General features: G+C 40.2%; 1 protein-coding gene across 5 annotated transcripts in view; it reads left to right on the top strand.

Moving 5' to 3' along the window:
- LOC139995477 (uncharacterized) overlaps positions 1 to 13,645 on the top strand; it is a 165,878-nt gene that overhangs the window by 47,926 nt on the left and 104,307 nt on the right. The window lies entirely within an intron of this gene.

Raw genomic sequence — 13,645 nt, 5'->3', positions numbered from 1 at the left:
ATCCAGACGAATAACGTCATTAACTATCGCGACTAGAGTTTATAATGATAGTTCTTCCGTCGCGTAGATTGCCGTTGCTTTCGCGGAAACCGCGTGAACCGCTTAATCGCAATTGAATTACAATGTGTTCGCGTACTTTGTGCCGCAACGATTTTTACGGTGAAACGCCAACGATGGTTTTAATTTGCGTCGTTCTAACGCGGTGGTAACTCCGGTTTTGGAAGAGTTGCCAAGGTAAATCGTCCGTATTAAATAGCGTAAACGCGATTATAAAGGAGGCGGGGGCGTTTTTGTTAATCCGAAACGCAGCCACCGGCGTTAAAGGAAGGCAAACGCGCAACTTGAATGTGCTATCGCGGAAATTACTCGTTTGCCGACTCAAGGGTACTACACCAGTTTTTGCTCCAGCAATTTCCGTGATGGGGGTTAACTATGCTAATAATCTTCCTCCACGCTTATTCGTAAGCACGATCGTTTGTCTGTAATTCCTCCGACCGTCTTTCAATTCAGAGCCGCGTTAAGGGACCACGTTAAGGGATCTTCGATTTTCTTTCTCATCTTTGCAGGAACTTTCACCCGAGTATTCTGCGAAAAACGAGAAAGATCGTGTTAAAAGAATCGACAAAAATATAAACGAGTAATTCCGGTTATCCTTGATCATAGCATAAGCGAATTTGGCGAGTCACGAGGTCGGTTACGAAGGATTTTTAAGCGGTTTACGTCCGAGAAAAACTGTTTAGCTCGTTATTAGTCGCGTGACGAATAACAGAATGCATCGTGTACATCGACATGCTCGCTTAAGTATAATTGAACGAAAAACATGATAAAGTTAATATATTAGAGAAATTCTTTAAAAAAGTGTTTGACTCTCGATCAAACGCGGCATAATTATGGCTCGAGTAAGGTACAACTTAATCTACGATAGAATATGAAAGAGAACATAATATATGTAGAATAGCAATGTTTTTTAATGTATTCCTGTGTACACAAGGCACGCCATAGCGCCATAAATTTAAACACGCAGCAAGTTGCAGTAGAAAGATCAACTTGTCATTTTCTCAAGTGTCGTGTGCCATTCCCTTGAAATCACGAAAGAACACGAGGCAAAGTTTCCGAAAGTTAATTCGCATGGCCATCTAAAGTCTAAGCGAAAGATTCGGGCATCGTAGTTTCGTCTCACGTACTTTATCAGCCGTTAGAAAATTTTCGTCTGCGTATTCTCAGGCTGTCGACGAGAAGTTCGAATCCACGTTAGTCAGGAGGCGGTAGCGATGGCGGGCCGGAAGTTAAACAAGTTCGGGTCGGGCTCTGATTTCACTCGAGCGCAATACCCTCGAAAATTGCTTCGATGATTCTATTTCTCCGTGAAATACTCGAGAGGAATACTGCGCGAAGAAATGGAAATGGTTATACCGAGAGGTTCCTCCGAGCATAATAACTAGACTTCCTTAGATAAGACTGCCTCCATGGATAATAAGCTGGGAAATCGTCGAACCTTTGTCAGGAAATTACGCTGGTCGATTTCAATCGGCAGAAACTACTTATGTACGTCGCGTTGAAAGAACGCTTCTACGATTGCTTTCTTGATGGAGAAAGCAGTCCTTTTTCGAATCTTTGAAAACAATCGCTTTTAATCGCTCTATAACGCCGACATTATAGCTTTTTTCTCTTCGATCTGATATACAGTCTGTCAGGTACGACACGAGTTTCTGTGCCATGTTACTTAACGTATGTGACGCCACGTACGTTACTTTAATTTATCAACGAATCAGATTTTGACGTGCATTATCCGGACGTATCTCGCTTAAAGGATTTCTAAAGAGGAAAATGTCGTACGGCTAGTACCTACTTCGATCTCGCGAGATAAACTTTGTCGCCGCAAACTAAGACATTAAGACATCAGGATACAGACCGATGAAAAGAATTCGACCGATGAAAGTTAAATAGCCGAAAGGAGAGATAGATCCGAGATCGATGAACATTTCATCTTGTTCTTGGAAACGACATCTTTTTATCAATCGTGTTCCAAGAATTAGCGTTTCAAAAATACTTTCGATTATCGAAGTATAACGTAAAAAAGCTAACGTTGCAGCGGACGGTTTTCAATCCTAAACATATCCGTGAAGATACCAGATTTAAGTATCGATGTCCTTTCGTCGACGATGTCCGTGATAGCGACTGGCAATATTATCGAAGAAAATATAGCTGATAAACGACTATTCGCTATCTGTTTGTAAATCCTTACATGCGTACTGATACAATCGTAAAACGGACGGAATCGTCGATTTTATCATCCACTGAAATAGGACTACGATTAACGATGTAACAGGCATTGCGAGATTCTATCATTCCTTGCTCTTCCATGTACAATATTATCGAATCACCGGTATACAAAGATCGAGCATCTATCTACTCACCGTATGAACTAACAGCTCGATAATGGATAAAAAATTCATGGGCTATTTCAACGACGATGTACCGCAGTATGACGTCGACGTGAATAAACGTCGCTTCTCTTATAACGCGAAAATCGTTGTTTATTTAGTATTGTCTTATTGTCTTATTTCACGTAGAATATGTAGGTAATATGCGACATGTTGCGTCGTATGAGTTTTGTGTTCTAAACATAATGGGAAAAGTATAATATTTCATTTGGAATGTAGATGTGATTCTATGATCTCTCGAAATCCTGCACGCGACTCGAAAAAATTACTCTCGACGCGGTATAGCCTGCTTCTGATATCGTATAATCTTTGAAAAGAATACTTTTCCGTTTCTCTACAAATAACCAAGATGATCGAAGATTCCGACCGAGACGATAGAAATTATTGGTTCAGCCTCTGTTTAAACGATAAACGAAGTTTCAGAGAATATCTTTACTCGAGAACGGAACGATGTTTTCACGTCTTCTGACGTCTACGAAGGCAGCGCTGTCAAAATATTTCACGATCAAATGCCCCTTAGCCGGCAGCTAGAAGCGGAAACTGGAAACGGAAACGCGTTCACCTCGAAATGTGGTTGAAGCGAAGTCACGTGGCGCAACGTTCGCCCGAAGGCTGAACGAGTAGCCGGCATTCCTACAAAATTCACGCTACAATTACTTCGGTTAAAAGCCTCTTAGTACCTTTCAGTCGGTGCAATTATAATTAGCTCGACGTCTAGGGGCTCGGTCGAATCAATACGAATCTCGGTGAAGAAGGTTTGAAGAAGCGTCTCGTGGAGTCGTTGGTAATGTTTCATCGAACGCGCTCGTCCGATTCTTTCGCGATAGGAAGACGAAAAGAGACGCAGAAAAAGATCCGAGGTATCTTAGGTGATTCTACGCTTTGATCTCCCGGTTTTTCCTCCGAGTCTAATCAAAGATTAAAGGTGGATCGACCGAATGAAATCTTCGCGTTCGAGTAATTCTCCTTTTAAACGAGGATAGTCTGGGCTGCTTTTTCTCAACCGAGCACCGTCTGACGCGTCTCTAAGTTCATTGATTTCGACACGAACTTCTGACTAAATATTTTTCGCTTGTTTTCGAGTCTTGGTAAATGCTAGTTTGAGGATGATCGTACTAATTTCGGTGCAACAATTCCCCTTAATCTATTATACCGTACACTACTGAACTCGAGGAACGCGTTTTACGAGCGCTGCGCGTCTTATCGTCGACGTTCCAACGATCCTGCCGTGTTGCAGTGCTCGGTTGCATCTGAAGTAGATCGAGCTCGTTCGAAACAGACTGAGCCTGGTTTGTTCAGGATACAGGTCGATCGGACGATGTACGGAAATGGTAATTTTCCAATGAACAACGTTGCAAGAGTCACGATCCTTCGTCCATTCTGGACACGTTTTTCGTGGTAAAAGAGGGACGGTGAGAGCACCTGAGATTCTTTTTACACGGTATCTTTTTTACTTGGCTTTTTTAACACGCGTTAAAGCAGCCTCAGGTATCTCTGATGTCGTAGAAACGAATAATAACGAGAAAGACTACTCGTAGAAGGAATATAACTAACTGACAAAGTGGAACATCGTTTTACACCGATCTCGAACGTTTTACGCGATTTCAAATTTTTGTTTTGTTTTGAAGAATCGTCGAAAGAAAAGACAAAATATTATATGTCGTCACAACCGATACAAAACGATCGAACGAAGGATATTTCGAGCGACAAAGATGATATTTTTCCCAGTAATAAGAAAACGCATTCGTTGTAACGTAATAGAAAGCGCGACGGCGAATAAAACGTCGATTTTTTCAAAAAAATATTTTTTTTTGCTTTTCCTTGACACGTCACCTTTCCGTTCGTGTGTTTATTGTATAAAATGTCGTTATCGAATACAATTCTATATTTTAAATTGCTTTTTCCACTGTTAGCTTTAGTTTAGCACAAGTTTTATACTTTGTTGGGAACCAATTGTTTCGCGACCTATTCTTTCTTTTTCCCCCCGCTTTTTTTTACACGGTACGCATCCACCGTGCAAAAAGTGTGCCAGGTGTACCGTCACGTGTTCCCTTTCCCGGGGAAAATCTCGCGAGCGAGTTGCCGTTAAAAGCTGTCTTTTAATTAGCCCTCGGAAATGCCGAGTTTATAATACGTTTTTGATTATTCAGCACGAAGATAACTTTTGTTGAGTGTCTCTGATGCCATTCAAAAACTTCCTTTCAGAATTATAAACTTCGTCGACGACGAACGCTCACGTGCTTCTTTATGAGTTCCGAGACGCAACAAGATAGAAGTTGAAAAGCGAAAAAGATTTCGAAGTAAAAGGAACATTTTTCTCGACAGAGAGAAAGGGAATTAAATGTTTGTTATCTAGGACCACCATTATATTTACATTAGACTTGTCATCGATCATTCGCAGTTAAACATATCTAGGAAGCCTTTTCCATCTGTAACGTCACGTGTTCACGAAGATTTACGATCACGCAATACTTCAATAAAAATTAAATAAATACCATACATTAGCTTGCCGCCATTCTTTTCGTCTCGTTCCTTCTTTTTTCTTTTTACGGCTAATCAATGACTAATCAGTGGGTTGCGCGGGTAACTTTCTGTGCACGTACGCGGTCGCGATCTCGATTTCATCGAAATTGCTAGCTGTGACCTGCTGCTGTACGGATTTTTTCACTACCACTCGGACGTAAAACGTTTAAGAACAACGTCGCGTCGTGTAGAAATTTGTCGTCGTCGTTGTTCTCCGTGCGATAGGACTCACGTTTCGATATCTCTCGTTCCACATCTCCAAATTCGGGTGTTTCTTTTTCGTCGCTGCGAAAAAAATCTGCGGAAGAAAATTACGAAAACAAGGCGTTCAATCGTGGAGTTCCGTACTGTATCTTATTATACACGCGGCAGATGTCTGACTCGCGGTGTCTTCTTCCACTGAAGCGTCCCGTTCATCTCTATCGCTCAATCCAGTTTCGCTTACTCTATCGTATAATGCTCCTCTATTAAAATTAATTCGAAACGAAAGAAAATAAGCACGAATATATAGAATATAGAAAATAAAGGGATATTTTATTTTCCGACATTCTATTGAAAAATGAATTTTCAAAGACAGCCTTGCAACGAGTTATTTCACGAGGAATTTTAGACGCATCGGATACGATTGTCCAAGCATGATGCCGAGTCAATTATATACAACCGATGTATTAAATTTTACGCACGTAGCACAGGGTTATTCCCTGTAATATGGCATAGTTGAAACTCGATCGAATGCGTTCGTCTATGGAACACTGGTCTCGTTATCCCGTTGACTGGATACATGCTTAATTCGCGATACATTATTCATCGATGCCTACGCATTCGCAGACTTCACAATGGGCATGATAACATTAGTTAGGGTTGATTTATAAGGAGCTTGTCATTGAATATGTCGAACTACATATGCGCCACGAACGTAATCACTTGAAAACGACAATAGCTGTAACAATCCATGACCGTATGATACATGTATTTCAATAGTATTTCTTTTCTGCATTGTTTTAGTCGGCAAATATTTTTATAGAAAATAAGATAAGAAAAAATTTATTAAAACCTTCTGCCTCCTGACTCAAATAGTTTGTTGACTAACTAAACGCTAGAATTACCAAATTTATAAAAAATAATGGATTATATATTTGTAACCTTTATAATCGTTCAAAATATAATTATTTAAAATACGGGTACCTTTGACAAACTTAACGTAGAATTTTATATATATTTATATATACGTGTGTGTGTATATATTAATTATATGTTAATGACATGCCTAAAATTGCTCGAGATTATTAAAACATAAAATTCCCTTCCTCCGTGTGGAATCGCGTGATGTATGGTCTTGAAAAGCGTCAGCATTCTTCTTGTCAAGGCCTGTTATATACGTTTAAACTGCATCGTTACGATAACGTTACGTGTCTTGACTGAAATCATTTACAAAATACGGACGAGACACGGAAGTACGGCTAACCGTGCAGAGTGTACGTCGTAGGTAAAAGATAGACAGCGATAACCAACCCAGAAATGACATCATTTGTAAAGGAGAATATTCTGTATGACAAACTTGACACGAAACATCCGTTTGGTTTATGTACGCCCCGTCTCTGTGTGCAATACGAACGATCTTCGTGTACGAGTTTCACTCTACATCTTCTATGCGATCCTTATTGACGCGAAATAAACGTTGCGTTTATGCGTGTCTTTCGTGCGCTATTGTTACACTGTTACTCCTCCTTGAATTTCTCTTTAAAGTAACTCTCAAAGTATCTTGTTCACGATACTTACAGATACGTGCAGATTTTTCTTGGCGAGCGAATTTTTAAATCTGATCCACAGATTTCTACGTTTTTACTTGCTTTGTGTGTTTTGCTACTGAATATCGGATTATCAATGAAAGCGTATCTTTGAAGTTTACATCATGGAAGTAACATAATTCATTTTCTTGTCGATCGTGTTACAGAGATAGTATCTCGTTGTTGAATGTCCTAGCGATATTTACTAGTGAATTATATGGAAAAACTTGGCTGTTTTGGTTGTATGCTAATTATATAATTATTTAGGTATAATAATTACACCATCCACTATGTTTTTAACGTAGTTAAAATTACGTCTTTAAGACTTGCTGCATGGTACTTGGGATTTTTTGTATCGAATAAAGACTCGAGCGCACGATGACTTAGCCTTATTTTTTGGTATCTAACATCTATGTGACCAGGTAGAGAAGAAACTTCGGTGACCGAAAGTAAACGTTATAACGAGTATTATATTTTGACGTAATTTTTATCGCTAGATTAATTTATAATACGAAATTAGCAAGGGTAATTAGCCACCGTTATTCTGAAATATAAATTTACTTGCACACTAATACTTAGAGACTCGTGTATTTCGCTTTAACACGTAGTTACAGAAAACGGAGAATATTTCAAAGCCACAATGGAGCTTCGAAAAATTCAGCTACTTTTTTATTTAACAACGAATCAATAACCAACGAGAGTTGCAGATTTTGGAAGGAGCCGATTCCCAATTCAACGGTGCATACGAAATTCCCAATTTGCATAGTCACGTACCACACACAGAGCAGATTTGTGCAAAGCGCATGTAATATTCAGGAAAACCTAAGCCTCATTGATGAATCCCACACCTGCGCTTCTGTCTAATCCTTCAAGAAGATCGTGAAATTTTAGGCTTTCCTCTAATATTATATTAACCATTGAGATCAGATTTTACAAAATAAATTACTCGCGAAACGATAGCATTGTCGGTCTCCTTGCTTTTCTATTAGATTGTCCGAAAAGTTTATTTCGTTTCATAAGGTAATAATAAATGAACAACCATTTCTGTTTTATATTATTTTATTGAATTAGTTATGATTCATTTCGTTATATTTCTATTATTACGTTCGTGCATAATTGAACCTAATAATTAATCTATGCGCAAATACCACGATACCAAATAGCGACCAAAAATATTTCGATGCTTACGGCGAATATTTATAAATACATTGTAGGTACTGTAGATATTTTAACACGAAGCTTTCTGAAACTTCATTAGCGCTGTAACAAAATTATCGTGATTTTGTCGATGAATTTTAAAATTGCGAAATTGCAAACATCGAGCACATTGTTCAAACAATTTTACTAGCGACTGTATCTGTAGCGAATTTATTCTTCCAAACCCGATATTCCAATCACCAATCGCTGCTACCGAAGCACATTGAAGTATTTCATTATTAGAAACACGAATAAAAAGCTACAATTTTGTCAAAATACGAGTCAAATGGTATGCAAATACTTTTGGTAATCGTCGTAATACGAATTCTCTCTCCCAAGTCATAAAATTCCGCGTCGGATAAAACTCGTCATAAACCCCGAAAAAGGACGCTTTTCCATGCAGGTAGCGGCGTGTATCGTAAATCGATAAGAGAAAAGTCAATTTTCCACGACCGCCCTGTCGAAGGCTTCGTGCATACGATGCGTATCGCGACTTCAGCGACGTTAAACAGCGTATACCGGGTCGTATATAACATTAAAGAGCGTAAACGGGTGAACGTATCCATCCTGTACGGTAAAACTTTCGATCGAAAATGCCACGGCTATTTGTAGCTTAACGAAACGATCGCCGATGTAACGAGGTTACGTAAAGCCCGTGCAGTATTAAACCGAATTTCCCCGGAGATAAACTATTCGCAAGATTAACGTGAAACGTGAACGAATCGATTGCTCGCAGCGCGTGAATCTCATTTAATAACTTAGACGTAACTCTGGTCGCGGGCAAATGCCATGGCGCAACAAAACCAAAGAATACCTCGGTATCGCGTTACTTTTACACGTTCTTTTCCTCTGGAACGGTCTACCGATCGTCGCGTACAATGCGACCGTAACGTTAACTCTTCTAGCTCTATCCGCTAGTTTAACGAGCGTGGCTCTCCTTCGGGAGCGAAACAGGGCATTTCCGTGATGGCACGCTCCACAGAAACACGCCGACCTTATCTCAACTGTAATTCAGCACGGTCGTTGCGTGAACTCGCGATCACGTGAAAGAAACGCAGGGCCAGAAAGTTCTCGAGTAATATCTCCGACACTATGCTGCCACGAAAGAAAAAAGAAAAGTGGCGTGGGAAGTTTGTTTTCCAGTCTGGTGACGGTGAGTTCTCGTTGTTTGAATAAGGGACTTGGAAATGGAAATTTGGAAGCGAGGACAGAGCGAAACGATTGGTTTCGATCAAGTTTCTCGTCGTTTGAACGAGGAACTCCGTAAGTGGAAATTTGGAAGCGAGAGTAAACCGAGATTGGTTGATTTAGGTTTCCCGAAGTTTCCTCAAGCGAGTCACGATAAGTGGAAATTGCATTTTGATTTTAATTTGCATCCCGCGAGCATGACACAGACAGAGTTAGATATCAGTCTCACAGACTTAGATATTCATCAATCGCGTCATTGAATGTAACAGCAAGACACTTCGGTATTCCGGTGTACGAGTTTCGTCAACCTCGAAGAATAATTCAGACTACCCTGACCGCTACGTGGAATCAAACTGCCACGGGTACCGTTAGGCTCCATTCCCGTCCAAGGACGCTAAAGCAACCACAGAGATCCTCTCTCGATACTCGAAACCTTCCTTGATCGAACATCTCCTTGGTTGCACGAGGCCCTGACGCGGTTGTAAGCGAAGAGCTAATTTGGACAGAAGGTCGTACGTCTACCTAAGCTACCGGCGAAACCGTAACACGTTCGAGGACGGATGCTCCTTGTCTAAACGCTGACTCGCTCGTATCCGATTGCTGGTTCAGCTGTGGCACGTTTTTCGATGTGGCGCACGCGACCAAGGAAATCCGGAAACGAACGTGGTCGGTTCGCAGCGAGGGTTATAGTGCTACAGGTGTGCTTCTAGCCTTGGTGGTTCCTTTACGGCGTCCTTCGCTCCTCCAAATTGCTCCACCTCCTTCGCAACCGTGGAATCCAATTGTTACGAATTAACTCATGGGGCATGGCAAGCTTCGAACGGTTGCTCGAATTTCATCGAAGAAAGGCCACGTTCCATCTGAACGACCCACTCGTTTTGGCCTTTTCTACCTGCTAAGACGTTGGCTATAGTTCATTTCGAGCTGGGTTTACGAGACGGTGGTTCGTTGTAATCGCATATATTGGGTGCGACCGAATAACACGTGCAAGCCGACACGAGGCGATTCCTTGTGAAAAAATACGAACAAAATGTGCAATAGATTCGTCTCTTCGAGCATTTGTTTCTTGTTTATTCGGCAGCACCCTGTATATTTAATATTTCAATCGTACGGTCGATGGTTGATCTCCATGTTTCGATGGATCTTTGATCTGCGTCGGTTGATTTCCGCACATCCAATTTGAGGCTTCTCTACCCTTTGACGAGTAGAATCGAAAAATACCAGTTTCAAAGTGCGGAAATTTAGTGATTTCTAAAAGTTAGCACGAAAGTTTATACAGATGAGAATACAGTTTACTGGAACATACACGTTGACTTATGTGCATCGTCGGCAGCTTGATTAACAAAGTCAAATTAGCGCTAGTATCGAACTAGGTTTCATTAATGTTATTAAGGAACATATCGTTGTCGGACAGATACGATCAAATAAGAGGAGAGAGGTTGGTATATTAGCAAAGTCTATATGACGTCCATGTAAACCGTACAATATACATAAACTTCGCGTAGGAGTGAAACATACGTTAACGATTATTAACGATGAACAAATGGCATGAAACTATAGAATGAATGGACCAGGGGAGTGCACACTTACAAATGTAATTGCGAGGAGAAAAATAGTCGACGGAGTGAATAACTTTTATAAATTTTAATTATGATTTCAGAGAGCGAACGCTGTACGCAAAAATTGCATCGATTAAATCCAATTATTATCCGTAATACACACGTAAATTTAAAAATAACTTTCCCTGTGCCTTAAAGCTAGCACTTTCGAACTCTGTCGTATTATTTCAGACAAAAGTCACCTAACCGAAAAAGGAATTTCAAACCAATCGACTTTGCTAGTTTCAAAAGTCGCGAATAATCGAGTCAGAAATAATCGAGTCGTGCAAGAATTTGCTTCCTTTCTATTTCGGCTCCAAGCTACTTTGGACACTTGGTTTCAAAGGTAGTTCTTCGTTTCTAGGTCACGGCTAATTGGATAACGGGCATAATTACCGCATGATGCGTCGGCGAACGAGTCGTTATACACGAACGACACGGCAACCAGCTTGCGCAACTTGCCGTCGAATTGTACGAACGATTCGCGATGAATCTATTCGTTGGCGATGGCGATCGACGTAAGACGAAGTCGCATTCGAAGAAAATATTGGTCTCTCGTCGTTTAGTATGCGCGTCGACCTGACGCTAGGAAAACTTTGTCATTGGTTATTTATCGCCACGAGAAACAACGCGATGTATTTGAGAATCCTAAAATTCTTGCACGGAGTTGTTCGACTTCCTGTCTGCTTGGTGATTTACAGCGTCGGATTGGTTTCGAATTGTCCCGATACAATTACGACAGAGTCTCGTCACGGCGTCGATAAAATTTCAGCAAATTTCGTACAACGTGGATAATATATTCGTAAAAATATTCCGCGCCATGTATTCGAATAGCTTTCACGATGCTGTGTGGACGACGTGATTCACGAATATCCTGGAAATTTTCTACCGCAACGTTTGCGCTACGATTCGCTTTATTAAGTCATTAAAACCCGGTCGGGACGCGTACGAATAATAATAATGACAAAGAGTTGAAAAATTCGTGAGTGCGAGTTGCGCGCTCAACATTTGTCATAATTAACACGACGAGGTTAAACCCGTGTAACATACATATAATAGAAGCATCCCATCAGAGATACCACGAGCGTTCTGTAAAAATTCCGACCGAACTTCACGCAACGTTTTGTCCGCGAGGAATATAAATGAGACTGGCCGCTGTAAATTGAACAGCTTTAATCCGCTTAGGAAGTATCGGAAAAGCGCGGACCTCGATTTAGTCACGTACGTAAAAATATCGAGAACTTGCCGACGACGGGGGTGAAATTATTTTCTGCCCTTTGAAAAAATCCCCATGAATCGCGGAGGGGAAGATTTAACGAGAAAAAAAAAAATGAACTCACATTCGTACGTGAAACGCGATCACGCTCTTTCAAATAATGTTACACGGAGCTTCGACGAACGTTCGGACGCTCGACGAGAATCTCTTCTCTTCTCCGCGTCTCCCTTTGGCGATGTTTCCATCGTTGTTTTCCAATTCGCCGACCAAAAACCCGTGAATTTTTCGACGCTCTATAAATAACACGTATTGTCTGATTGTTTTTACGTTAAACCGCATCCGCCACCAAGGTTTCCGGCGTTATTTTCCCCTGCTGTGTATCAGGCAACCGTTTTTCTCCATTGTCACTCAAAGAAGCGACAAAATCCGAAACCGTGTTTCAAGCTCGTTTCATTTACAGGACAACTGTATGGAAAATACATTTGCGTCTCCGGTGTTCCAGAAGATGTCACCGGTTATTTAAAATACGCTGATCTACAGGACGTTTACCTATATACTTGGAGACTGTGAGGTTTTCTATACAGAATCTATTTTTGTAATGAAAATACTCGATACGCTTGTATTTCAAACTGTTGATTATCGAATACGAGCTTATCGCGTGGAACTTCTATTTTAAGGTAGTATTTCTAACAAACATTTTGATTCGATTTAAATTACAAATGTCTACATATTTTTTTTTTAAATACGCGTTTATATGGTTGCCGCTAGAATATTTATACAGAACCGTCTATCGTTTGAATAAGGATATTATCGATTTCACGAAAATGTGGAAAACGATTGAATCGCGTTTAAAATTAAAAATACTTTCGAGGACGAGCGAAACATTCGATCAATCAAGAGTCAAGAGTCGCAAGAGTTTAAATAAAAAATATCGAATCCAATAATAAGTATATCGATTTCGTAGAGTTTTATGTAATTCTACTCAAAAGCAATTCAAGGATTTCCGATATCCGAAAGGAGAGACTCGATAGATTATTGAGAGATTATTGCTTATTATTAAAATTAATAGATTATTAATATTTATAGATTATATCAAAAGTGGAAATTACGTCTGTTTAATATCGCGTTGATTCTGGCTCGTGAGACTGAATGGCGGCAATGCGAGAATAGTAGTGGAATATTTGTGATAAATCGGTCGAATCATATGTATGGAATCGCTTATGAAGCAATTAAATCCATTCGATGAAATTTAAACTCCGATCTGAGCATTTCGAGGAGGTTTGCTCGAAGTTCGCCTTCGTCGAGGTTTCGAACGTTCAATGGCGAACAATCGTTCCCTGTTTTCGTAATCTACGTGCATTACGCATAAATTAATGCGTTAGTGGGCATTGAATTTTCTCGCTGGAACGATTATACGAGTTGCGTTTGATTAAACGAGTCAAGGATTACGCTTTTGTCCGATTATAGAATTATATCGGATCGATTTTTCATTTGGCAATTATCGTTACGCTTATTTCAGCTTATGCTCGTTTCACGTTACATTATGTCGATAATTTTTGTACGAATTCGTTTAATAAGATGATATACGCTTCAATAGCGATAACAGTCCTGTTTTAATGACGTTCATTTCATACGTAACGTCGCAATTACGATCGTATTACTTCCGATACGTGCTCGTAATGCCCCGCAATT

The sequence above is a fragment of the Bombus fervidus genome, chromosome 16, assembly GCF_041682495.2.
Source record: "Bombus fervidus isolate BK054 chromosome 16, iyBomFerv1, whole genome shotgun sequence".
NCBI lineage: Eukaryota > Metazoa > Arthropoda > Insecta > Hymenoptera > Apidae > Bombus > Bombus fervidus.
This window is presented reverse-complemented; position numbering and strand designations above follow the sequence as displayed.